Raw genomic sequence first — 26,085 nt, 5'->3', positions numbered from 1 at the left:
CTCAAATGACATCATCTTCAAACCACACAGACACCCACTCACACCCCAAAGAACCTCACGTACACCCACTCCCACTACCACACAACCCCTCACATACTTATTCATAGGCCCATACCAGTACTCACACAACCAGTCACTCATCCATAGAGCCACTCACACATCTACTCACTGATAGAGCCACTCACATACCTACTAACTCACCCAGACAGCCACTCATGCGTGTTTCTCCCATTACCTTAAATTAGATGCAGCTTTTGTTTTGTAGAATGAGATTCTTGACCTTTTTGAGTGGTCTGACCAATGTAGACTATTTTGCAGGGGCACCATATAGTGGAAGTTATATCTTTGACATTGCAGTTAGAGATCTTTAAGGTCAGCTTTGACAGTTTTTTTAATGCAACATTGTGTTACCAAAGAAGGGTTTAATACAATACATTTACCTCACGTGAAATGACCCATCACATGTGGCATCCCCCATTGCGGGGTAAGAGTTGATGCTGCTGGTTTTAATCATGGCCCCTTGATATACCTCTATAAAAAGATCATTGTTCAGAGATTTTCATTTTTGATTTATGTTTTTGTATTATTAGAGAAGTAATGTAGCTTGGATAGACATAGCTAATCTGGGCCACAATTTTCTGGACGACATTTTAAAAAATGATTATATATTATTTCAGGAACCATGAGACCTATGTGCTTCATTTTGTTTTGGGGGGTCAAGTGGTCTTATAGAGACCGTAAAGAACTCCTCCAAATAACCCTTCCATAATTTTCCAAAATGGTGGGCCTATAATTTTGTTTTAGCCATCATATTAATTTATTCTAACATTGTTTTTGTTTCAGGCTTTCCATTGATTCAAATTCATAAATGTGAGCAAAGCAGGTGGCAGCAGAGAATCTTTACCTCCTGTTCTACAATCTGAGGACTCCTATAACAAAGAAAAATGTGTCATATGCCAAACTAATCCGAAAGAAAAGCTAACATCAACTGCGACTGGACAGAAGAGAGTTCGAGATGCTGCAGAAATGCGGAAAGATGAAGTTCACAAAAGATGGAAACTGATGGTTGAAGAGGATCAAATATTTTATATTTGTAACAATAGGTTCTTAAAGTCTTTTACAGAGGAAAAAAGCCTGGAAATAAATGCCAAAAAATAGCAGAAACCAGTGAATCACAACAAGAATTTGAGTCTTCTGAGAAAGCGATGACAACCAAACCTGATGCCCATCCACTTAGAAGATCGATGGCTAAACCATGTCCACCTCAAACAATTGATCAAAAAGCATAGGATATTTATGTGTTATCTGTGGTTTAACCACAACAAGGGCCACAGGGATTGATGTAAGAACAAAGTACAGAGTATGTGAGTTTCAAAGGGCAAACATGTTTTTATCTGCAGCTAGTTTCTTCCAAGATAAATTTTTCAGCCACATAGCTGATCTGAACAGCTAGATGAATGTATTTGCAATTAATTTGTATGTCCACCTGAACTAAATACGTGCATACATTTGAAAATAAGAATGTACAATGAGCTCCAAGCAGCATCGTAACCACCAGTCTTCAGTCAAGTTTGCACTCTTTGAAAAAGCAAATTAAGTTTTGAAGCCACTCTTAAGATCTGGCTATAGGATCACACTCAGTGAGATAAGAGAAATAATGGTCAACATTGATGAAACTTTATTGATCCATAAAACTGAAATTAAGATTGTTCTGATGGGAATGTACAATGACAGAATTCGTATTTGTCAGTCTAAAGAAAAGAATGAGCCACTTATGGTGTTCTCAGCTGATTTGACTTCTGACATTTTTGCTGCCAAAATGAGATCACAGATGCAGTAAAATCAGAAGCAACCATTTTAAGAAATGTCCTGAAAGATTCAGATATTGGACTCAACCCCTTCTGTGCTCATGACACAATGTTCTGTCATGAGCACAAATGCAAATGTGTTCATGACAGAACCATTCCGTCATGAGCACACTTACAAAAAATCCCTCTGCTGTAAACAGCGGAGGGATTTCCTATTTTTCTTTTTTGCCTTGGGAGGTGGGGGACCAACCTCCCAAGACATATTTTTTGTTTTCCTTGCAATGACAATCTCACACATGGCGCGCTGTCGTCATTACAGCAAAAACGAATCTGAAACTTAGTTTCAGTTTCACAGTTTTGGTGCTCATGGGGCTATCTCAACCCCCGACCACTGAAACACATGGGAGAGGTATTGTTGGAAAGGGGAGAAACTCCCCTTTCCATTGGTACCATTCCCTAGTGGATACCTGCTTAGGGATTGCCCCAGGAGGTGATCGCCAAGCAGGGATCCACCCACTGGCCACCAGGGAGCGGCAGCCGCCCCTTGGGCAAGGGCTTTGCTCTCTCAACATTTTATACTCACACAACCAGTCTTTCTGCCCCTCCGGGGGACAGAAAGGAACTTGACACCAGGGATTATCTCCACAATATGTGCTGTGCCTTTCCCTGCCACGGGAACCTGGTCCACCCACACAAGTGAGGTGCCATTTTTATCGGGAGACTTTGCAAAATGCGGGCTGGCTGGACGTTTTTTCTTGCAAAGTTTGAACCTGGTGAGAGCCACTCAAGTCACCCTATCCTATATTCTTCGGTGTGTCCAGTTTTAAAAAATGTATAGGTTTGCTAGGTTTCCCTAGGTGCCAGTTGTGCTAGGGTTCAAAATCTGCAGCTAGGCACTTTGCAAAAAAAGGGTCCTATTTGCACTGTAAAAATGTGGTGTGTCCACATTGCATTTTGGGCCGTTTCCTGTCGCGGTCAGTAGGCCTACCACAGAAGTGAGGTACAATTTTTATTATGAGACTTGGGGGGACACAGAATTGTAATGCAACTGTCATTACCTATTGACTTTTGATGCATTTCTGCCTTCCAAATGTAAGACAATGTGTAAAAAAGAAGTCACTTTGAAAAATGTTCTATAATTCACATGCTAGTATGGGTACCCACAATTTCGGAGATGTGCAGATAGGTACTGTTTCTAAACACTGTATTTTGTTCCCATTTTGGAAATACATAGGTGTCTTTGATACCTAGTTTTCACTCTTTATATTTTACCAAATGAATTGCTATGTTCCAGTTACACAATGAAAATTGATTGCAAGACGCTGCTCAGTTATTGACTCTGGGTTCCTCGGGTTCTTGGTGAACCTATGAATCCTATATATCCCCATAACCTGAAGGGTCGAGCAAATGTAACAGTATATTGATTTCAAACAACTGTTATACTTAGAAGAAGTTACAGGCGAAAACATTGGCACAAATTGCTGTTTTTTTCAACTCATTTTCAATGTTTCTTAATTTCAACTGTTGGTTCCTATAAAAAAAAAACCTTGAAGGATCTACACAAATTACCCCTTACTGAATTCAGAATTTTGTCTACTTTTCAGAAATGTATAGCTTCCGGGATCCATTATTGCTTTCGCACTGATTTCTACCACTGAACGGAAGGAGGTTGAAAGCACAAAAAGTAGCAAAAATAGGCTAGGTTCCAGTAAAATGGCAAAACCGTGTGAAAAAGTTTGGTTTACTGACAAAAGTCTGCCTGTCCCTGAAAGCTGGGAAGATGGTGATTTCAGCACCATAAACCCTTTGTTGATACCATTTGCAGGGGAAAAAAACAGACGCTTTCTTCTGCAGCACTTTTTCTCAAATTTCCCCCCCAATTTTTTTTGCTGTATTATGGATGATTTCTGGGTCACCTCCAGGGGAATCCACAAACCCTGGATACCTTTAAGATCCCCATGATGTTGGATGAAAAAGACGCAAATTTGGCATGGATAACTTATTTGGACATAAAGTTAAAGGAGCTTAAGGGCGAACTACCCCAAATAGCCAAAATAAGGCTTCGCACGGGGGGAGGCCTATCAGCAAATGGGTTAATTGCAAATTTTGTGATCCCCTAGAGCTCCGCAAATCGTGGGATTCTTTTACATCATTGGTTAATATCAGCAAAGCAAAAATGTTACAAACTAAAGTTCTTGAGTTCAGAACAGAGGCCGACAACATTGGTGAAGGCTTTGATGATATAAGCAAAGATGTGGGAGACAAGCACATGAACCGCCAAGCTTATGCTGTGCAAATATGCTGTCTTTTCCAAATCCTAATTTATGAATTACATAATGGCAAAAAGAAAACTCCGCTACACATGATAACTGCTCACACAATCTATGACAAGTGCCAAAGTAAAAAGCAAATCACTTCAATGAATAGGATTGGGGTATCAACAAGTTATATTGGCATAGTACAGAGCAGGAACTTGTTAGCAGCTCATGATGTACAATCTAGTGACTCCAATAGCACCCACATCCAAATCCCTTTACAAGTAAAGATTTACAATTGCTGCTCTTGATCGTTTTGATTTTAAAGACAGCTCTTCTTTGTCTGGAACATCCAGCACACATGATACTGATGGTGCTTTTTCACGACTGTACCAATGAAGTAGCTGCTGGAAAACAAGATGTGTCTGCTGTAGGCATAAACAACAAAGCTGCAAACTTATGACCCAACTGCCTTGGTGATGTGTGAAAAATCACTACAAGCCATCAGTACGTCCCAGTCTACCAGAAAGTTTCAAAGTGGCTGAAGACATAGACTTCTTCTACCTGATACTGCGGTCCACAATGCTGATTTAACTGAATGTATCATAACTCTTATTCGGTGCAGACTGAAGGATGAAGAAAAGCTAGTTGTTCTGTGGACTGGAATTCATGCTCTGATCTCCCAGAATACCATCCCACTGAAGAAGATTGGGTTTTTACCAGCGATACAATCCCGAATCACAAACTTCACAACAGTATACAAAGCTCTAAAAAAATAAAATATTGTGCATGCTCAGTTTGAAGACTAGCCAATCTTGCCAATTTCCTGCAAGGAGGGTGTTTTCCACATTGTAGCTGACATTTTTATGAGTAATCCAGTAGAATTTGATGATCTTTAAACAATGAAGGGCAATTTCCATGTGACAAAAGTTGTGTTGTGGTGTGCACGAAGTTATCTCAGTAGATGTGGCTTAGACACTGCACTTAATAAGGCTGGAATCTTTAGAAGCACACCTGTCCAGTCAATATTGAGTGGAACTCATAATGTTTGTTTGTTGCAAGATATGGTCATCATATCTGAGGCTATAGGAACATTGCATTGGAATGCTTTCTGGAACAAGTATAACAAAGTAGGTTTTGCATATCTTATCTCAGAAGTAAACAAGGCAGAGGGGACATTTCATTCAAAAGATATAATGCAAAGCCAGGCAATGTTGAATACACTCAATTCAAAACCTGAAAACCAAGCTTGTATAGTTTGTCAAAGAATGTGAAGAAAAATCACAACTTTACAATTACTGGGGAAATGTTTTACACATGATAGCTCTAGTGAAAATCTTGGTACATGCTGATCCGGAGGGTGATTGGCAGTTGCACGTGAAGACTGTGGAGTCACTGATTACTGTGCTTCATCAATTCAATTACATGAACTACCTGAGATATGGCTCCTGGAATTTGGAAAGAGTGAAAAAGCTAGAGGTGGAAAAACCATACTTCTACTGAAACTTTATTCAAAAATATTTTGTGGTGAAAGACAGAGAGGGAAGTTTCAATGCTGTGCCTCCATATATGAAACTGGAACAGGCGATCCAGAGATCACAGAAAAACTCCAAGAGAATTGTTGGTCAGACATGTAAAAATTAATATGTTGCTCAATGACAGCTAGCTTACCTTGAAGTCTTTTCTGTTAGCAATGTTTATAGTGAGATGACAAATTCAAAATTAATGGACCATTGTAAAACTCACCACAGACTTGTGTGAAATAAAGGGCAACGTTTTCATAAAAACGTTGACCGCCTTCTTCATTTTTTGCATCAGCAAGAAAATCCATTTGAAATTACTGAGCCTGTGTGAGTATACAACTTTGTGACTAAACAATCTGTGGATAACAGTATAAAGACACGTCAACTAGATGCCCATGGAACATGGATCAAAGCTTTATGCAGAACCGAAGCAAGAGAGATTGGTATTGAAAGAGAAAAAGCTGTTTGACATAATCACTAAAGCTAAGCTTTCACGCTTTAATTACCATAGTAAGAGTTTTGTCCAACCAGCCACTACAAAACAGGTTGCAAAAAACAACTTTCGCAAGCCCATAGGGAGTTGAATGTAGCAAATGAATGGGGAGAATTTATCAAGGACATTCTGTTGCATGATATTCTTCCCACAAAAGCATTATTTAATGGAGATGCTGCAACCAAACCAGTTAAGCATAAACTCGTACAAGAGCTCGCAAACATTTTTCTACCTCCAGAATTTCAATTCAAAAAGGTATCCTCATTGAAAACTGCTGTTGTTGTAGACTATATGTCACAATTGTGAATGGTCACAATTTCATCCATGCTAAATTCAGAGAGGTCGTTCAGTCTGATCTACAGATATCAAAGTCAGTGTGCACCTTGCAAGAACTGCACATTGTCTTTGACAATTATCTTGAATTATCTGTCAAAGAATGTAAGAGAATCAGATGAATGTCTACAAGTGGAACCTTACCTGCATCAAACATTCGACACCTTGCATGTACAACTTGATCAATTCTGGTCATCAACATCAAATAAGATGAACCTGGAGATGTTAACTCGCCAAAACATTGCTGATGCTTCAGGGAACATTGACTTTCAATTATTGCAAGTGGAATAATTGTCAATGAGGGGTTGGTGCCTGCAGAGATATATTCAAAAGGTACGGGCCATAGTGTTCACGAACTTAACAACAAATTGGAGAAAGCTGACCTTTGTGTTGTGTCACATGTGAGTGAGCTGTTTGAAATGGTTCTAATTAAGTCATTGTACTGTCAAATGAAACAGAGGTTATTATTGTGCTACTTAGATTTGTGGCAATGTTCATAAGTCAAGTATTGTCAGAGTTATGTATACTCTATGGAACAGGCAAGACAATACACTTATTCTCACGTCCTATTCTGTACAAGAATCTTGACTCAGAGATGCCCAGTGTTCTTATCAAGGCACCTATTCTTACGGGTGATGACATTATCTATGAGCAAAATTGGAACAAAGCTTGGAGCTTTAACTGCTGAACCTGTGAAGTTTCTAAAAGGATTTGCTGAGACAGAAGAAGAATGTGACTTTAAAGACATGGACAAAAACCTTGTGAATGTGTGGAAAATGAGTTTTGACAGTCACACATTTGACAATCTTTGGTACAGTGAGTTCAAGAGATCAGTCCCCCTAAGAGACTCTTCCATTGACGTCATAATCTGTGCGTGGATACATTAAAACAGCATTCTGCTTGATCAGAAGATTTGTAAATGTTTTGGATCATGCATATGTAGAGAAAGATCGGTGTCAATTTGTTTGGGAAGATATTGATGGGGTGCTAAAACCCACAAACTTTCTAAAGCCCCTACCCACGGAACTAACACACGCACATGTACTTGCCAAACCTGTGCTGCAAAACCTTGTCCCTGTCAATATGCTCTTCTCAAATGTTCAACATTCTGCAAACGTACCATGAGTGATTGCCGAAACAAAAAAATAAAGTGAACTATAAAAATGTGTCAAAAACATGAGTGATAAACATTATTTTGTTTTCACATTCAGATCATAAACATTGTTTGGTGTATACATAAGAGGATTAATAAACATTATTATTTGTTTAATTTCTATATATCCCTCTTCTTCCTCTACTATAGCCACCATTTTAGAAAATAGCAGAAGGCTCTCTATAAGACTACTTGACCCCCAAAATCTATGTTTTGACACCAAAATGAAGTATATAGGACACTACAACACATCCGCCGTTTTTCAAAATTTCATCCAAAATAATTCTGCCCGGATTAGCAATGTCTACCTAAATTAAATTACTTCTCTAATGATCCAAAAACACAAATTAAAAATTAAAATCTCTGGACAACTTTTTTAGGGAGGCATATCAGGGGGCTGGGATGATTTGGGAAGAACTGGTCTCACTGTTAGATCGCTTAAATTTGCAAAGTTTAAAGAAGAGAATATAATTTATCAAAAGAGAATCTAATTCCTATATGTTTTAAAGTTTGGTTTTGTAAGTTTCATATGAAAACATTTGGGTGAATTAGATATTAATTTATGTGAATGCATCATTCCATTGCATTAAAAGGAAATCGTCATTTAAATTTCTATTTTTTAGTTGTTAATATAGTTTTAAAATATTTTTAATCCCAATATTTTTATTCATGATATTATTGTATTTTACTCAAGGTTTTTATAAAGTCTATATCTTTATATTTTATGTTTTTGTTAACGATGTGATTTGCAAACAATTGTTTTATATTTGTGCAGCAGATTTACAGCAATTTAGGGGTTGCGATATAAAGTTCCTCCTATTTCACAGAAGGATGACTCAAATCCATCTCAAAGATCATGGCTTTAGGCTCCTGAAAGTAGGTAGTATAATGAAAAGAAATTTAAAGGGAGCCTATTGTCTAGGGGCCAGACCTTCAGCTACTTGGGGATTACACCTCAGTGCCTACTACTCCAATATTGTGACAACAGCCATCCAGGCAAAATAATGGGGGACAGACAATTGAATTTTGCCAGCTGGCACACTCTCAATACACTAAAAACTTTTTTAAATACCCATTTGTTCCAGTAATTTGGCACCACTATTTGCTGACACCCTAAGATTGTTATATTACTTCACTTTATGGAAACCATCTCTCTCAGTCAGAAGTGGTTGCCAAGTACTCCTTTGCTTTGGCATGCACCAATATGACAGATGGCAATCTACCTTGATCAGGCATTCTAAGCCAAAATGGTAGATTTTCTAGGGTGCTGAAATGTTGGCCCTCTCCAAGCTGTGTAACTAATTAACAACACTGCAAGAAATCACTCGGTCTCATTAAGAAATTCTGTGCATGAAAAATAATGTTTTTTCAGGCTGATCTTTTTTAATGAAAAGCTGCACTGGCATATGCAATAGAGAGGGCACCTCAATTGTCAGTCACCAAATAGGTCAACATTGGAGAAACGTTATCACAGTCAATATACTGCATACCTGATTGTTAAATAGAAGCAAATTCCAGCCAGCAACCTTTCTCTCACCAGCTGAAAAGAAACCATTAACTAGAGATGAAATAGTTTAGTGATAAACTGGAAAATAAGACACATATTCCAATAAAGGGTGTTTTTTACTCCAAGGACACCCAAAGCCCTGTACCACAAGATGAATAACACAGACACAATTATTTTATTCTCATTCTAAATAAAATATCTGGGACACCCAGGAGTTGAGAGTACTTAGAAAACAATCACAAATCTATAATGTATATGTGGTCTTAGTCTGATGTCCTCTTCTTGTGAGTGAACCTGTGAGAGGGGCAAAAGAATGTCCTTTGGAGAACCATCATGCAGGTAATATATATTCCTATAAAGTAATTACAAAATAGCTCATGGTGAGAATTTCCTTGAGGTAAACATGGAGTTGGCTTTCTTCTAGGGAGAAGCCATTAATAAAAGAATAGCTGAGAAAGTAGGTTGAATACACCTTCTAATTCATAACTCTGTCGCAAAAGAAGAGATGGACTCAAGGCATGGGTCGATGTCCTACGTACCATCTGGCTTTGTGTATCATGCTGCCTCTATATCTCTTTGTCCTGAGCAATAAACTGACCATCAGTGCACCTTCGGCTGTAGCAGTAGTTATTCAATAGCAAGCCCACATACCAGAATCATTGGATTTCACTGCATTAAAATTCTAATTCAAGGAACAAAGAGAGGGCAAAGTAACACCCCGCATTCAGCTCAGGGCATTCAAAAATAATTCTCACCATTTGATTCATAATTAAGTGGAAAATTGCTCCTTCTGCTTCCCCTGAGAGCAAAACAAATCATCACTTCAAAAGGACTCAGAAGTAGTACGAGCATCTGGAGCAATAAAGGAAAGCCTAGAAGATTCTTATTCCATCAGTTTGGGAAATGAATTCAGCCACAGAGAAAATACCTCACTGCTGCACCTGTTCCCATTTCACTGTCAAAATCTCTTCCTTCCCACTTCCACATCCACCTTGCACACCTGTCACTGGAAAAAGCATCTACCCTTCTATTCATCTAAAGGCTCTTCCAACACTAATAAGCAGTTAATATTAATCCCATAAAGACCTTCCTTTCAAGGGATTATGCAAAATTAGTTTTAAGAAAATAACTTGCTGCAAACATGGTCAATAACCACGTTCTATGTTTGCCCCAATGTGCCTGCAATTGAATCACTGTGAGCCCAGATTCTTTTTCAAACACATCTTGCTCATACCCCACATTAACCTCCCAAATTACACATCCTTTTTAAAAAAATATTTTTTGTTGAATTTCTAAGAAAAAGGAGAGAAAAAGAAAAAAGAGAAAAAATGGAGGCATACAAAAGATACTAGGCACAATATAAGCATTTAAATGTGCACAGTAAACATCATTATGTGTAGAAACTCCCACTGTGAACGCTAAGAAACTAAGTAAGCGATATCACATGAAATCAATCTGATCAACTAACAAAGAGGGCTTGGTATCCAATATTTAGTGCCCAATTGTCTAGGCGTTATCAGGGGTTGCGCCTCAGCAGGGAGAACTGGTAGAATCTGGAAAAGCCTGTGGGGTAGGGGTACATCATCTAACGGTTGTCAAGGGGGTATGCCATATAGTTGACATGTGTCTGGGAAGATGGTCTATTGGGAGATAGGTTAGGGCGGTCCCAGTCGTCATAAATGCAGTGTTCTGAGGTATATGATGTCTTATAAGTGACCGTGGTTTTACCATTGCTTTAGGTTCAGGTAGTGGATGAGCCATGACTGAATGGGAGGGGCTGAGTGCGATTTCCAGGACATGGCTATCGGGCATTTAGCCAGCATCAATGCTAGGTCCAGAAATGTATACAGGGATTTACGATTTGCGATGTGTGTCGTAATCCCCAGAAGAAAGTGTAGACCGTGTGCTGTTATGGTTGTGTCCGAAGTTTACCCAAGTATGTTGGCTACTGTCTCCCAGTAGGATGCTACTTGTGGGCAGTCCAATACCATATGTATAAACGTGGCTTCATCAACGTGGCAGCAGGGGCAAACAGCAGTCGAACCTGGGTACAGCTGCGTCAATCTGTGGGGCTGAGGTATGTGTGATGTGGATAGTTAAGTTGCATATATTTGTATCCGACATTAATCGATATAGCCTTTGGTGCCCCCAGGCTCTCTTCCCACTGAATATCTGCGAATAGTGCCCTAGAGAGTGCAGTGTCCTAGTACGTTCTAAGTGCTGTGAGGAGGAGTGTGCTGTCCAACCTTGAGGAGTTATACAGCATGCCGATGGCTTGTCTACCTGTACCGTGTATCAATATTTTTTGAAGCATCCTGAAGGTCACATGTTCATCATGGCTCTGCCCCACATCCTGTGTAAATGGCATGTCAAGGGTGCCTATATTAAAAAAGTTCCAGGGGGTATACCATAATCGTCCACCAGGTTCTCAAATGTGCAGAGAATAGATCTGGTGAAGAGGTCCCCCCATATGGTGATGCCTGCCTGGATCCACTTTGCAACTTCCTACCGAGGGGCCCAGGTGTTATCCAAAGGAGTAAGTCGGGCGTAGGGAGGTTGTTTTTTATGCAGATAATGGGACCAGCAGGCTTAGGACATCAAAATGTTCCCTGTCATTTTCGGATTGTGCTCTCTGCCCCCAAAAGCTACTCCAGTACAGTGTACTGTTGTAGCTCCGATGACCAAATCCCCAATTCTGTAGTATTACAGTCTGCCAGTCAATGCATCAGCCACTGCAGCTGTAAGCCCGCATAATATTGTTTGTAATCTGGGGTACCTAGATCCGCCTTGGATACTGGGGCATAATGCTTAGTGAGGGTGACACTCGATCTACCCTTGCCCCATATGAGAGATGTTAAAAGTGAGTTAAGGTCACTGAACAATTTCTGAGGCATTGGGAGAGGGAGGGTGGCAAAGAAGTACAGCAGTCTAGGTAGCAGTAACATTTTGGATATAGATATACATCCCATAGGGGAGAGTGGTGATTCTAACCAGAACGATAAAGAGGATCAGGCGTTGGCTATCACCCTTCCCAAATTCCCGCCAATGATGTCCTGCAAGTAATGATATACTTGAGCCCCATATACTTAAAGGTGTCGTAGGACCAGAGGAGCAGCATGTGTGGTAGTTCCCCTCACTGCACAGAGGTTAGCAGTATCATTGGGAATAAAAGGGATTTGCCCCAGTTCACCTTCAATCCAGATAGTTGGCCAAAACGGTCTAGCAGCGCCATTAATTCAGGCATGACTGCTATAATCTTGCGCAAATACATCAGTGCATCATCTGTGCACAGTGAAACTTTGTGCCATTGATCATATGCCTGTTAGCCCGACTCCATTGTGTGAAGATGCAATATGCAGGCTAAAGGTTCTATTGCTAGTGCAAAAATGATGGGCGACAGGGGGCATCCCTGCAGGGTGCCGTCCTACATGCAAAATGAGTCTAACACAATGCAGCCCATCTTGACACGAGCTATTGGGGAATTGTATAACAACAAGATCCACTTTAAGAACCCGGGCCTATTCCGAAGCCAGCTAACACTGTATGCAGGTAATTCCAACCCAGACTGTCAAACACCTTCTCAATATCCAGAGAGGCGATCCAAACCTGTGCGCCTGTTGCACATGCCCAGTCCATAAGTAAGAAGAGCCTACACAAGTTGAGTCAAGTGTTTCTGCCAGGGATGAACCCGTTCTGGTTGGAGTGCACCAGGAGTTGCCTTACTTCTTCAAGCCTGTTGGCCATCACTCTGCTGAGTATTTTGTAATCAGAGTTCAAAAGGGACAATGGACAGTAGGAACCGAGCAATATGGGTCCATACTCACTTTGGATAGTACCACCAGTATGGCCTCCCGAAGTGAGGTGTGTAGTATCCCCTGTTTGTAAGCATCAGTGTATACTCGGTGCAGACGACCCACCATCTGCATGTGAAAAGCTGCATAATATTCCTAAGGCCAGCCATCCGCTTCAGTAGTCTTTTCTCTTACCATCTGGTGTATGGCATCAACTATTTCAGTCGTGCTAATTGGGGAGTCTAACACCTGAAATTGTGCCTCGGAGATGCAAGGTAGGGGTATGTCCCTTAGAAAGAGTTGCACCTCCAATAAGTAGTCCGTCTGTAGGGCTTTACACAGGGAGGCAAAATATTCCCGGAAGGCCGGATCAATATCATCTTGGGTGATGACAAGACAACCATCTGTGTTGCGAATGGAAGTAATTGGTTGTCTAGAGGGATCAGTGTTGAGGAGCCATGCCAATACATGACCATGTTCCCCTCTGCATTTTGTTAAGCAAGGTACTCGAAGATAGTTAAGGGCCCCTAATTGGTCTGAACCTCAGTTTGACAGGAGCCAGTGTATCTGTGGCCGCCAGATTGGTGGGAAATGTCCGCTTACATTTGCCGGATCTCATCTTTTTAGGTCACTCAGTTTCCTACAAACTGTTTTAAGAACTACATACACTGCATTTATCACATGTCCACGAAGTGTAACCTTCATCGCAGATGGAGTCTGAAAGGGAAGAACGAAATAAGGCATCTCGGAGTGCCTTTAGCGGTAGGCTCCAGGTGGATATGTTTGGTGCTGTTCTTGCCCCAGGCTAGTTGTACTTTTAAGGGGCAATGGTTAGAGGCTGTACAACTATGGTACTCTGCTTGGGTTACCCTAGTGACAGCATCTCTTGTACAGTATAATAAATCGATTCTGGTGTGGACGTTGTGCATCCCCGAGTAATAAGAGTACTCCCTATCAGCAGGTTGTAATCCACACCAAGCCTGCAGATGTTGCTTAAATATGATGGTGTGAGTGCCTGGTAATGGGGGATGTGAGCGGCCTATGTCTAAATTGGGGTAGAGTTAAAATCACCCCCCCAATAGATTGGTGCCAATGAATTATGGAGGCACACCAGGGTCAATGATTAATTGTAAAATGAGGATTGGCCAGTGTTGGGTGCATACAGGCAAATCAATGGTATTGGCTGGCCATCTAGTAGTCCCTCTAGTATTGCATAGTGGCCCTCAGGGTCCATGCACATATGTACGATTTCTAATGGAGTCCCAGGGTGCCCCTGGCATATCCTGAGTATGTAGTTTCTACCAGTGTCCGCTCCATCGCCTGTGCAATGCATGTAGTGTCTGTGTGGTCCGGTGGGTCTCTTGCAGAAGTGCAATAGTGATCTTGTGTCTCTGGAGGTATTGATATACTCAAAAGCTTCTGGGGTAACTTGCTAATCCACAGACTTTCCAGGTCAGCAGTAGTGTGGTTGATTCCCTGGGTTCAGTAGTCATCGTCATATCAGTGTGGGCATAGTCAGTCCCCTTTGCAGCTGTGCTGTGACCACCGCAGTTTCTCCACCCTCTATCCCCAGCAAAACATGCAAGTTGCCCCCCTGAATGTAATCTCCAAGTGCTCTGTTAAGTTGTGAATGTATAGACAAAAAATAACAACTACGATCCCCAACTCCCAGGCCAGTCCACCAACAGGCAGCTGGCCATCGCACTTATATGAAATTTGAGCCAATCTAAGGTAAACTGTAAATGTGTCAGTGGTACAATGCGGATAGGGGGAAAGCAAGCTTGGTGACACTGTAGTGCCCGCAAGTTGTAGTGCAATCCCTGCCATCTGATATTCAGACAAAGGATAATCGTGTCAGTGCTTCTCTAATCCCCATGTAACCATCAGCGTTCATGCAAAGTCCCCTTTAACCTATTTGGAGGTCTTCACATCAGTTCTTCGGATGTTTGCAGATTGACAGAGGGCCACCTTCCAGCACCACTGTAAGTTGCGAGTCTGTCAGCGAAGGCATATCGTCCTGTAATTTCTCCAATCACAAGGCCGAAGGAGAATGGGGTATGGCATGTCTTTCCATGTCTTTCAATGTCTGAGCTTGTTCCTTCGCTGTTTGTTCCTTGGTGGAACCCTGCAGGCGATGCCCGGGGTGAGCCCGCTGATGTCTTCACGGTTGCCATGTGGAGGGGGACCCAGATGTGGATCCACACAAAGGCACAAGCTCCTTTTTTTCCATCTAGGCCCAGGTGTCTTCTGGGGACATGCAGAAAATGGAGAAGCCTTTGTGCCGCACCCGGAGTGTGGCGGGGAACTGAAGGGTACTCTGACCTTCTGCCCATTCAGGGAGGCCCACTATTCGAATGTTATTTCTGCATGACCTCCTTTCCTGATCCTCTACATGGCCACACAGATATTTGACCTCCTTCTGCAGGGCCCTAATGCACTTGTTGGTTTCGAGTACTGTGCATCAAAGAGTAACCAGTGCTGATTCTTCAACCCGGTCTTTTAGCATTTTATGGTCCTCATGAAGGCGGCCCACCTCTACAAACAGACAGACCAGTTTGGGTCCCAGGGTAGATTTAATATCTAGGACTACCAAGAGTAGTTTGTCAAATCGGTGGGAATGATCCATTAGGGAATCCTCTAGTGACGTATCCCCTTGAGGAGCGGTCTTCAGTCGGTCTGTGGGTGTGGTCGGTCTGCTAGCCATTGCTCTGGACTTATCCGTTTTTTTCCCATTGTGAGAGTGTTGTGGAAGGCTGAAATTTTAATCTGTGTGGAGCCAGCAAAGAGAAGCACCTATTAAGGTTGTCCCCCAGGCCTGCATGATCCGTCAGAGTCCAGGATGCGGGCTAAGATGGGGAGTCACCCCAAATATGCAGTCTGCGATGGAGTTCAGGTAGGTGTTCACACTGGGTATCTAGCCCCATCCAGCAATCCACCACTGGGCAGTATCTTGTGTGGAAGAGGTGGGCAGGTTCGAAGGTATGTAGGCTTTAGATGGTATGGTGTACAATTTAGCCTGCCTGGGACAGTGGTTAGGATACATTAGACTCACAGCAGACTGTTTTGGTAGAATTCACCAGGTGGTGGAGTCCCTAACTTTCCCTTCCGTTCAACAGGAAGCACGAAACATGAGAGGAATTCCATGCATTATGATGCTGGAGCTCGCAGTCCCCTGCTCGTGGGCCAGCTGTTAACAGCAGTATCGTGGAAAGCGACACGCTCTCTTAACCATATCTCCCCTGGGGCTGCCCCAAGGGGATATAACAGTACTTCCCAGCTTGCAATGGGCCCCCCTCCTCTCTTTTCAATGGGCAAGAAGTATCTGTTAAATTGAAGCGATCTGCAACAGAACTGTAATGACGTCTCCGCGGTGCCCCTCCGATCACGCCCACCGCCTCCAACACAGCACCTTGTCCTGATGGTAGCACGATGTCCACACCTACATAACCCCACACCTCAAAGAACTCTGCTGGCTCCCAGTTCACCAACGAGCACTCTTCAAGCTCCTAACACGCACATACACAGATGTACACAACATTGGCCCTATCTACCTTAATAACCACATAATCTTCCACAAACCCACCAGACACTTCCACTCAACCGGACTCCTAATAGCAGACACCCCCTCAAATGTAGAACCGGATACAGTGGACATGCCTTCTGCTACCTTGCACTGAAATCCTGGAGTGACTAGCTCCTGCACATCAGAACGACCTCCTCAATTTTTGAGCACTACAAGAAACTGAAGACCTGGCTCCTTGCTTAACCCCCGTCATGGATCGGCCCGTACAGCTCCTGCATCAGCACCAGAATACCCTCGAGGGTGACTTGTGGGCTATAAAAATACACATAACATAAACTACATAACATAAAATATTATAACCACAGTCTTCTCTACGTGAAACCTACACTTTAAAAGCACACCAAACTGCCATCATTCACTTTCTATAAAACAAACTCAAGAAATATGGGATAATGAAAAAGGCAAGTTGAGACAAAAAAAACAGGTCCACCCAAAGCAAAAACATTCAGATTATCTATTATTCTTCACAACCAAAGAAATGACCTGATTCCTCCTGTGGTGGCTCCGAAACCCCTCCATTTCTTCCCATTAATTGAAAAGGTACTAATAGAAATATTGGTACTTGTAACATGTTGATTGACATAGGAGTTGGCCAACCAAGGGTTTTATTAACCACAAATCCTCATTTTTCCAGTGAATTTACTTTCTACTGCCTTTCATTCTATACCAATCTTTAAAAATAGTAATCCGTTCATTGTGACATATAGACAAAAAATGTTTCATTACTTACAAATGACCGTTCTTTCTTTGTTTACCTTTAAAAAGTAATTCTTTTAGATTCTGAATCTGAATGTATTAGCCCTCTTTCACAGTGGCAGCTAAAGCTGTAGACAGCAAATCAAATGCTAGTCTTACATTTCACACTTTACTAAATCACAGGGCATGCTGAGATAAAAACATGGGCTTACTTTTAAGAGTGTTTTTATTCTATCCAAAAAGATATTTGTATCAAACAATCCTGATATTGGCGAGAATTTTGTTCGTTGACAAAATGCTTTTATTAATAATGTGCAAAGCTTATGCTTAAATAAAACATATGTTAAATGCAAAATTCATACTAAATAATCATACTTAACTGTTATATGCCTGCAAATGAATAAAAGCGCTGATTTAAATTAGCCTAACTGTTGATGCCATGCTAACTGAAATGGATTAACACTGAAAGTCTTGATTTCCACATTGAATAGTTTTTTGTGCACAATGTTTTTTTCCTTACCAATATTCTTTCCAGAAGCCTTCTGCTAGCTTGTGAATAGGTATTTGTAATGCATTAGACAACTGATAGGGAGTTCGTTTGAGAGGAGAGGAGGTGACAGCAAGAATGATTCATGGGAATAATGGTCTGGACCGCAAAATGTAACTTTTCAAGATTTGATGTCTAGAAGCATATTGTACCCTGTGAGAAAATAGGGAGTTTACTTATTCCAAGGAGTTTTCTGATTTCCTATTGGAGGATGATGAAGAAGAAGAAAGAAAATAATGTTACAACATAGAATATTGTATGTTTACATTTGAGCATGTTCCTAGAGTAGAGGGCAGATTCCTTCCCTGATTCTTTTACTGGAGACCTGCTTTTGTGGTGCCTTTTTTCGTGAGAGACTACCTTACTTAAATTTTGCTGAATTATCTGCTGATATCTTTGAGGTGAGAATACTCCCTCACTGACGTACCATTTTCTGTGCAGCAGAACATGCTGTCCCTGCCTCAGCTCGCACTTTAAATCCGAATCACCTTAGTCTGTTTAAGAAGAAATTGTCAACACTTCCCAAACTACAACAAAGTAATAGCAAAACTGTTTCAGTCGACTTTGCTGCAGCACAAAGAATGTTGCATGTGAACCTTCTTTATACAGTATTTGGTACATAATGTTTTGAAAGATTCTGTTGTTAAGTCTAGAAAGGAAGATTATGCGGTTTTGGGCAAATGTGTCTTCATTTTTTTTAAATTACCCATCTATACTGGATGCAATGCAGGGACACATTATTAAAGTGAATTTGTGAAATCGCTGGTGGGAAATGCCTCTTTACGCTCGATCGCCCGCAAATGTTTGGACTGATACTGCTGGTTATTCGACGCTGAAGGTGTGCTGACATCTGCTAAATAGTCCTCAGCACTCTAACTCGTAAAAGGTAGATTTTTAATTTGTTCACCCACAATTCGGTAACTTACTTATAATTCCCTAGCATATGGTACCAAGGGTACCCAGGGCCTGTAAGTCAAAGTATCTCTTGAGGGCGGCAACATATACTGTACCACCATGAATGTGGCAAAACAAAGTATGAGCCCTAGCCTGCCATTGCTGGCTGACAGAGAAGGTTTGAACTACTAACTTGACTTTACCATTTAAAATAATAGAAAAACCCAAATCCTTGCTTCTAAAAATTTTAAGTCTCCCCTAAGGGAGGGTGCACTGTATTAAAAAGTTAGTCATATAGGGTCTGATTATGATAAGTCTATCGGTGGTGGTCTGACTGCCGACAGGCCGTCGGTCGTCTGCCATATTTGAATTCAGACAGTCAAACCGACACCATCCCAGTACACAACTTCCACCACCACAAGGATCTTGGATCTCGATGGTGCGGCAGTTGGGATGGTGAAAGGGAATGGCGGCAGTGCCAGGGCAGGCACTGCCATCATGATTACAATATCCCTTTCCAATAACCTTTTCAAGGCGGGGACACCTGGGTGCCCACCTTCCGTTGCACTGTCATGTGTTTTACTGTGTACAATGCATGACATGGTGCATGGCACACAGTCCACCAACGTGATGGAGGTGCTGCCACTGCTGCGGAACATGCTACAGGCTTTTTCCATTAATGCCCAGCATTCCCCCACCATGGCACCGCTGCTGCAAGTCTGCCACTGCAGCGGTCATGTCAAAATACTACAGTCAGGGTGCTGCAGGCTTGATGGCAGTCTCCTGACCGCTGACACTACAGCTTGTTATGACTGCCAGGTTCATAATTAGGCCTATAGTTTTTAACTGTACATGTCCTGCCAGTAAAAACCATGCATTGCTATTTTTTCTATGAAAACACTTGTAGCACCATTGGTGAGTGTAGCGTTAAACACTGACAACTCACTAGTGCTAACTTCTGAATGGGACTGATAAATATGATACTACAAGGTATCAAAAGAATCATTGCATTAAAGTCAAGTTAAAATTAATGTAACTTTTGCACGAGTGACAGCTTTAGTAAGTAGCTGCTTTGTTGCCTGAGAATTTCCAGTGAGCATTCACATTGCTGCCAAGGAGACAACCTTCTGCCCTCCTGGGAGGAGGTGTAAACAACTATCATGAAGAAACAAAATGGCCTGTAGTTAGGAGAAGTGTGACTACTCACTGACAAGAAGTCCAAACAGGGTGTGAGCCGAAAAGGTGAGTTTCAAAGGGGAAGCCACATTTGAAGAGCAAATGGTGGGCACACATGAAAGGGTCTTCTCCTTTGTTCTCGCAGACAGGTTGGCTTCAAGGACAGAGAGGGGGAAGCCAATGTCAAACCTATTTTTATGTGGCCCTGTACCCCCTAGGCAGCCCCATCTCTAAAGTGGGCTAAGGTGTGCCACATAACATAGTGCATTCTGGGAAGCTAGATGCGACACTTCACAATTCATCAATAGACAGGTGGTGACCTGGCAGCCCATTGAATAGTAATTGTCACATACCCTAAGGGTACTAACTAGGCATGAAAGTGGCATGCCCGGTACCCATTCCCCAGATTACATCTCTACTAAAGAGTGGACCGAATAAGGACCACCCTGCAGCTTTTTGAACACATCAAAGAGAGGTTGGAAAAAGACTGGACTGAACCTCCTGCTCCTTGGGTTAGTAAGGAGTGGACTGTGCCTGTGGTGGCCTGCTAGCGGAAAAGTTATGTCAGTTGGATGATTTTGTGTTACAGCTGCAGGGCCCCAAAAGTTGAAGGAGCCTACTTTGGTGACTTGGTAGCCAAGAATGCATGACCCCCACTGACTGCCTACTTGCAGCCAGGGAGACCACAACCCCTCAATATTTGCACCCGGGTCTGCTGGACCTGGGAGAGTCATCAGAGTGTAGTTTGGTTGCCCAAGATGGACGTTATCACCAGCTAAAGGGTATCACTCGTTTCACCCATAGAGCCTGGAAGTGGACTGGGGACTGGTTTGAGATTAAGGTAAGTGTTTTCTATCAAGCCTCATTGACCTGCTCTCTGCGGACTTAGTTGCCCACAGTGGACCAGAACAGTACTTCATAACTCTATAAAAATTTTCAAAAGTTTCCAAAATGAACCACTAGGTGTAGTAGTTGCCAATGCTTGCTTGTGTTTCAAATGAAAAGTATTAATTTACTATTTGCTTACTTATTTATATCTCTGGAATACGCTGATGGATTTTTGTCATTGAGGTGTAAATTTGAAGATAATATATCATATTTTTATAAATTAGTGTCAAACTTTTACTGGTTGTAGAAATAATATCGAAGAAAACTATCGGGGAGCAGAAATACTGCGTTTCAAATATCGTGCTGAACAAATATCATGTGCAAAAATATCGTTGACAAGAATATTGATTTTAGGGTAAGTAATATCGATGTTAAAAATATCTCTGTTGGTAATATCAAAGTAAAAAATATTTATGTTGTTAATATCGTTTACAAAAATATTGCTGTTAATAATATCATTTTAACATTATTTTTGTATATATTTTATTTGTATATGTTATAAATTGGTTGTATAATTATTGTTGCTGATTTTTAGTATAGTTTGTTAATCTTTAGTTGTTTTTAAATTTAATGTAATAGTTTATTTGTATTTTTAATGCTGTAGCTGGTTGTGCGGTTTATATGGGTACATGGTGGGAATTAAATTAATTATAACTAATAATTAATTGATAATAATTCTTCCATTGAAAATCAATAGTGTTAATTTTGTAATTATTTCTTTTTAATTATGTTGTTTTAGGTGCAAGTTGTGGGATCTGTAGGGGTAGAATTGCCAGAAGTAATTAAATTATACTTAATTAATAATTAACTTGTAATTATTAATAACTGTTTAGTTGATAATTAATTATGCAAATTGTGTACTTAATGTACTTCTTTATTAATATTTTTGTTGGATTTTGTAGTTGTAGCAAAGGGTGTGAAGGTTTAAATGATTATTAATTGATGTTAATTATTATTAATTATGTAATTGATGATTAATTCTGAAAATTGTGCAATTAAGACTTTTTTAGTTATATATGAGGTGCAAATTTTGTGTTTATAGGGGTAAAGGTTGGAAAGTTAAATAAATAGAATTAATTTATTATTAAAGTTTCATTAATTGTTCAATTGATTATGTAAAATATGTAATTAAGATTTGTTTTTACATACATATTAGATGCATGTTGAGGGGTTTTGTAGGGATAAAGGTTGGAAAGTTAATTAAATAGAATTATGTTAATATTAGTTATTTACTATCAATTGTTTAACTGGTAATTAATTATGTAAATTTGTAATTATTTTAAGATATATTTTAGGTGTGTGTTGTTTACTTTGCAGAGGTATAGGGTAGAAAGGTATTAAAGCAATAATAAATAGTTATATTTTGTTAAAAAACATTTTATTTATTATGGTATGTGCTAATTGTGCAACTCATTTTATTTTGTAAATAACATTATATTTGTTGGTTGTATAATTGTGAAAATATAATGTGGTATTTTAATTAATAGACATAGTAATACAAATGTATGTTTTTATCTAAATATAGATTTAAATATTTATATTTTTTATTATTTAATGTAGCTGTTAGAATATTTTATTTGTTTTAAGTGAATTACTCTCTCTACTGTTGCACAGACTGGAGTGGAAATAGTACATTTTACCCTTCTGCTATCCAACTCTTTCTCTACTGTTGCACTGACTGGAGTAGGAATAGTAAATTGTTACCCCTCCTGAATCCAACCTTTTCCCTACTGTTGCACTGACTGGATTGGGAATAGTAAATGTCACCCCTCCACAATCCAACACCTTCCCTACTGCTGCACAGACTGGAGTGGGATTAGTAAATTTGACCCCTCCTGAGTCCAACAATTTCCCTACTGTTGCAGAGAATAAAGTGGGAATAGGATATGTATTAGTCCTCCAATGTTCTAGTTTGTTTATATTGTTTACATTTATATTATTATGAAGTCTCAGCGTATTTAATATTATATTATGTATTTGTATCAATGTTTCTAATATGTAATAAATTATTAGTCAAATCTAATTTGTAATTTTGTTTACTTATTTATATGTAATTAAATTGGTATGTTATTTAGAATTTTTTGCAGTTTATTTGTTACAGTTTGTAATTTTTGGAGTATATGTGCATATATATATATTTATATACATATATATATATATTTATTTGTTATTTGTTTAAAGTTTACAAAAAAGTAAATTGTAACATACATTATAATTTCTTTAATAATTGTTTTAAATTATATATGTTTAAATAAACATACACATATATATGTCTTTTCAAAATAAAAACATTTATATATCGTTTTAAATTATTTAAATATATTTAATTTACATTATGTTACTGTTTAATGTTAATATTTTTATTGTCTGCTGTGTTTAACTATGTTTATATTAAAAAACTATATTTTCGTGTACGATATTAGTGTATAATGATATTTTTGGTATTAAAATAACAAGTATAGCATAATAATATTTTTGTGCTTGATATTTTTTACACAATATTTATGTCCCACGATATTTGGTGTTTTGATATTTTGTTAGTGAACCATTTTTTACTATGTCTGTTTTTTTCTTATTTGACTGTTTTGGTACTTGGTTTGCACTTGTTCCTTTGTTATAGCCTGATTGCTCAGAGCCAAAGCTACTTAGATTTGAGCTAAGGTTTTGAAACAAACCTGATTGGACACAGTACAAGTAGTACGATTATTACACAGTGAGGTCTCACAACCTCACCATTTAATAAACCGCTTTCCTCACAACCACAATTTATCATTTTCAATTAACTTAGTGCACATACCATCAGCTATCCTGTTTGCCTAGTTTATACTTACCTTGTATTGACACAGGAAATATGATCTACATGCATTATATCCATTTTAATGACAAGAATGTTCAATAGTCAACCTAAAATAGCAATTCATTACTCAACTAAAATTTAACCATCCTGAAGGCCACTTCCTCTAGCTAATAGCTATTGTTCTAACAATCTATTTTATGTTAATCAAACTGAACTTGCAACCTTGCAGAACGGAGTAGTTTGAAGACATCTTTATGCACATGGTTGTCATTTCAAAATGCCAGTGGTCACAAAAGTGACATTACAGGATACATGACTCCCAATGACATCACAAGAAGGGAACTCACATGACCTCTGGCCTCAATGACATCACAGCAAGTGATGTCATCCAACCTTTACCCTTGGTGACACTACAAAAAATTATGCCACATGTTCTTGATTCTGCAGTCCACTTTTTTATTAGGCAATGATCAGCACAATGACCCATATTAACATTGAAGGTGCTTTCCAGAAATTGATATCACAACAGATCTCAAAACCTCACAGATGTCTTCAAGCAAGCAGTTTTCTAGGTTGCTTTTAGTTGATGGTTGTTAGTGATGTATGTCAGGTTAAGACAAAGATATGTATCTTCTCTTCAATGTATACCCCTTTCCAGTAAAGCACACAGCTACACAATTTATAAAATCCTCCAAATAAATATTTTTACATGATCACCCATGTATTGATGCTGCAGTTTCTTTTTATTCTGTGTACTGGGGCTCTGCCAAGGGGACAGGAGTCGCTTCCACCCACAGGATAGTGGCAGAAATAAATTTGGCACCCTTAAGCACTATTTTCAGAACACTACTGGACCTGTGGAAGACAGAAGAAGAGCTGCACCTGCTGTTGAGACCTAGAAAGAGACCTGAAAGGCTGGACTTGTTCCCAGTTGCACCCAGGACAAAGATGTGGACTTCAAGGTTCAATTGAATGGCCTCCTCTTAAGTTATAGAGACAAAACAAGTTTCTAAAAGCCCTTTTCTGAACATTCCAGCTGACTCCTTTTGACTAAACCTGACCTGGACACTTCTCGTGGCCCCCAAATGCTATTCCTCAGATCTAGGGACCCATGGCTTTGTCAAAGGTTACTCCTGTTAACATTTTGAAAAAACTGGGACCTCCAGAGGAACAGGGCACACTTGCTAAATCATTCTGACCAAGGTGTGTTGCTGCTTGGACAAGGATTCAGGTTCCTCTGATTTTCCTGCTAACCTGATGGATGGAATGCTTCCATTAATCTCAGCCACAGGTCATTACTTGGGGCCAGGCAAGTCCTCCCTGAATTGGAACACAAGCAACCTAGGGCTAGTTTTGCCCTTGTTATGGGCTCATCAGTCGGGTATAGCTTGGTTCCAGTGACACAGTGTGCACAAGCACAGCCAGCATATTGAATTTAAGCAGCAGCACCACCAGCATATGGCTTCCCCAGACTGCGAAAGACCACCAGGGATTGCGGATTCCTGGCAGCTGCCGCCGGCACAAAACAGTCCAACCACCGTAGTCATAATACGGTTATTGGACGGCAAGTGCAGCAGTCCCTGACTGCCACCAAACATCCGCGGTCATTCTGGGACCACTGCAGCAGCAGTCCAACCGACATGTTACGAGTACGGCGGTTGGATCACCAGGGGACCACTGCAACCACCAGGTTTTCCATGATCCCTGGCAGTCATGGAAAACAATATGCTTGGCAGTGCCGCTGTGGCACCGCTAAACATTATTACGAGTTTAACCACCCACAGCCTTTTCATGACAGTGAGCCTGCCATGAAAAGGCTGGCAGTGGGGAAACAAAGGGGGCTCTTTAGGGCCCCCTGTAGCCTCTGTACACAGGGATGCAGACAGGGAGGAACATGTTGTGCCCCCCCAGTTTGAATCCACCCCCTTTCCTGCACAGCATAAACTGCACAGTCCATGCCGTGGTGGAACGGCCTTAGGCACTCCCATTGAGGCGTTGTTTCAATCGGCACCGCAATAAGACTGCAGCTCCACCTGCCCGCTAGACAATGAGGAAACTCATAATCTGGCAGGCGGGTGACTTTGGAGTTCTGGGAGTGGTGCGATGGCATGGCGGCCCTCTCCTAGACCACCAAATTCGTAATCAGGCCCTTAGTCTTTTTTCTGAATTCTTACATACTTCACACTTTTTAACCAACTTCTTGATTTGCCCATCCATTTTAAGTCATCAGGCCCTTTCGTTAAGCCTGTTAAGGGTGAGTGTTTGCCTGAAATGGCCTTCATGAGCTAAGTTTCTCCCTAACTATTGATGGTGGCCAAAATGTCTCCCCTCGCATGATCAATCAGTTTCGAACCAGAGATACCTCTCTTTGGGTCTTGAATTTTTAAAGAAAACCTAGCTAATCAGACTGGACAATGGTTGTACCATTGGCCCTAAAACCTGCAATAGCCACACATGATATGGTCCTAAAGTAAGCCCTCCACCCCAAATTAAGTCACAGAACTAGTTAGGGGCAAAAGCACCTGCTAACACCTTCTTGATCAATGACAGAATAGTTATTTTCTGCATCAGACAATGAACGAGAAACATAGGCTACCGTTTTTTGCATTCTTCCATGCATTTGTGAAAATACAGCTCCTAT

The sequence above is a fragment of the Triturus cristatus genome, chromosome 6 (assembly GCF_964204655.1).
Source record: "Triturus cristatus chromosome 6, aTriCri1.1, whole genome shotgun sequence".
NCBI classification, from domain to species: Eukaryota; Metazoa; Chordata; class Amphibia; order Caudata; family Salamandridae; genus Triturus; species Triturus cristatus.
Note: the sequence above shows the minus strand (reverse complement) of the source record.